Here is a 3490-nt window from a genome sequence, read left to right as displayed (position 1 = left end):
GTTATATTAAGCGGATTAACTGAGAAGGTCAATTGAGGGGCTCAACCAACCACATGTAGTTACATTAGACTAGACCACAGTTTTTACTGAAAATGTTTGCCAGGACGAGATAACAAACTTAAAAAATAAAATAACAAAAAAAAAAAAAAAAAAAAAAAAAGAATGGATTTAGGGTTAGGCAGAGTATCAAGCATCAACCAAGACCTTGTCTTGGATTCATGAGCAAGAGCGGCGCAACAGAGACCCATTCTCATCCTTTGTGAAAACCCGCAGATCGGTGCCAATCCATACTTCCTCTTCATCATCCCTCTCTCCATCCACCACCCGCATTTCAACACGTTATACCGCCAAGAACCGGAGCAATCTATCAAGCACCTCACCAGTACTGGATTTTGCGGGTCCACCAGATACTATCTCCCCGACAACCGCGCATTCAGGTTTCCGTTGTAAGCCGCGATGACTTCCAGCACGTTTAGCCAATCACCGCCTTCAGCGCCATCGTTACCGATGTGTTACAGCTCAGGCGCAAGGGAGTGTGTACGCCACCGTCTCCCTCCTCCTCTCTTGATTCCTTCTTTGTGGTTCCATTAAGACGAAGCAGTCGTTTGGTGCCATGGCCTTTGGTTTGATGATGCTGTTAGTGTTGCCTTCAAGTGTTTGTGTTTATTCCTCAATGAACGAATGCCCTCAACATTTTATAGTACTCTTGACATGGACACACCTCCAATTCCTCACCTTACCACCTCTAATACCACGTCAACACCATAAATAATAGTTAATACTGTGGGTACACAATTATTGTTATTAGGGAAAAATTAAATATAGCTTTTCTTTAAAGTTTCAAAATAATCAGCACAAACCTTTCTGATATTTATATTTGCCGAACAGTCCTCATTTTTTGATACCATTTTCGCTAATTAAATATTCCGTCACGATGTAGTATCACACAAACGATTTTCTCCGCTTAGCCCATGTGGCTTCCGCCAGCCTCAATTTTTTTTTATTACGTCATTAAAATTACGCGTCATTAAAACTAAGAGGTAATCCTCGCCAACATCGCATATTTTACGCCGTAAGTAGCGCTCTAAAAGTAATTTGTCGTGGTGTTAATACTCAAAACAGTGCCATGAATATCTTTAACTCTTTGTAATAATCATTTGCTCATTTCCTTATTATTATTATCATATTATTATTAACAACGATAAGTATTAAATAAGACTCAAGTTTTTTTCATAAAAATCTCCAAAGTTATAAATGTTTCTAAATCATGCTTTAACGCAAATTTATTTAGAAAATAATAAGGTTACTGTATATAATTTCCAACATTCACATATGTATCTTTCTCTCATTCGCTTTGCTGGCGTCATGCATCGCTTCTCGCTTTCTGAAGGCTGCTTTTATGGTCGGTAAAAATAATAATAATAAAGGTTGAGTGGGATGCACAGGGAATAATATCTATTAAAATTGAAATAAAATATTATTCCCGTTTACTTGACGAGGTCGGTTCAAAGAGTTGGTAGATGATGGGTTGTTTCCACATGATTTTTTTAAGTGTGTCATGATACACAACTTTCAACTCACTAGTCTGACATGTCACCAGTTGTTGATGATGGAGATGGTTCATATTTATGAAGTGGGGACTCTTCCGACTGGGACAACCCCATAAGATGGTAGGATCAGTATCGAACAAAACTATCAATTTATGCCTATCATCATCAACTTCCAACTCCTGTTGATTTTCCATTCTCATACAGATTATAATTATATTTGTAGATGTTGATGAACATCTGCAGATGATGTGTGTGTATATTTACAACCCATTTAATATTATTATTATTAGTAGTAGTAGTAGCAGCACACAGTAGTAGGTGAGATAGCTCTCTCACACTTAACCAATGTTGGTGAGAGGATTTGTATCTCTGATGTTTTCACTTTGGCGAGCATCTTACCACCGGGTTGAAGTGAATCTTTCAAATTTAGGTTTTATATATATTTATTGTAATAGCCATTGCTATTTTATGGGAGCCAGTCTTTTCAAATAAGTTTCGTTACATTAGCATAGTTTTAAATAAAGTGTGTTTTATTGAAGCTTTTTGGGTAGCTATTAATAAAAGAAAAACTATTTGATTTTAATTTTCAGAAAAACTTTATTTCTTTTTAAGAAATTAGCAGACTACTATTATTTAAAAATCAAATTCCTGCAAAGATGCAAGTTAAGAATTAACCCCAGCAACTCCAATAACGTAGATATGATGTGGATTGTGTAAGTGAGAGATCTCAACCCCACATTTCAGTACGCGCAGACACCTTTTCGAATAAACTCGACCGGCACATATACGCTAGTGTGATCGGGCCGCCTCATGGTCGTCAGGACCACGACCTCACCGATTTATCCATGACAAAACTTGGTGTGTGTCTCTGTATATCATCAACTATCTTGGTTATTTTTACGTGCATAGTAATAGCTCGAAGTTTGATAATTGTTGGACTTTCTAATTGCCTATGCAAGCGATGCAATATGTTATCATTGGAAATAAACCCAACAACTGCTATCTAAATATGCATTATCACAAGGTTCCTTCTCAAAATACTATGGAGACAACTTGTTGTCATTAGTTATTGATTTGGTACTTTAATTAAGGGAGAATTATAGTTTTAAATTTGATTTTATCTTCACTTCTAATTTTCTAAAACATTTCCTTATAAGCTCAATATTAATGTCTTAAAATAATCTATAAGTCTATTTTAAGTCATTGTTTTGGTTCTTTTATAAATTAACTTTTATTTTATGTTTTATTTAATAACATAGTTGTTAGTCTTTTATAAATTAAATTTATATATATTTCACCGCGGATGATTCTAGTGTAAATACTATTATTAGAAATGATAGTAACCTTTCTTTTCACTAAGTTAGAGTTTGAAAGATTTACCTTCAATCATACATGGTCATTGAGGTAAACTGATGTGCTCCATCTTAATTAATAAAAATAAATAAATAAACTACGACTCATAAAGCTCATTTTTACTCATTTTATACTAAATAAAGTAAAAAGAAGCTTTTTGGGTATTTTGACTTATGTTTTGAAATAACAATGGCTATTTATTTGATTTTAATTTTTAAAATGCCAATTTATTTCTTTGATTATTATTACTATTATTGTACAATGACGATCATTCTTGCATATTTTTAATACCTGTTTGCTTTTAAAAATGTTTATGGGCATGCGGAACTCAATATGGATAGCTCTATGTAAAAATATAAAATAGGCTTGCTGTGACGACTTCCCACCCATGACCAGACATTCAGAACCTTGTTAAAACACTAGCAAACACCATTCATTGGTCACGATGACGTTAAACATTGGTGGCGTGAGCCAAGACTTGATGAATCTGTCCACCTGTCCGATGATAAATGTGCACCACAGGGCCTCAATAAATATACCTTAAACAGCCCCTGCTTCAAATTGTATTTTACATTATCTTCTGAGGC

The sequence above is a fragment of the Dioscorea cayenensis genome, chromosome 2 (assembly GCF_009730915.1).
Source record: "Dioscorea cayenensis subsp. rotundata cultivar TDr96_F1 chromosome 2, TDr96_F1_v2_PseudoChromosome.rev07_lg8_w22 25.fasta, whole genome shotgun sequence".
In the NCBI taxonomy this organism is placed as follows: domain Eukaryota; kingdom Viridiplantae; phylum Streptophyta; class Magnoliopsida; order Dioscoreales; family Dioscoreaceae; genus Dioscorea; species Dioscorea cayenensis.
Note: the sequence above shows the minus strand (reverse complement) of the source record.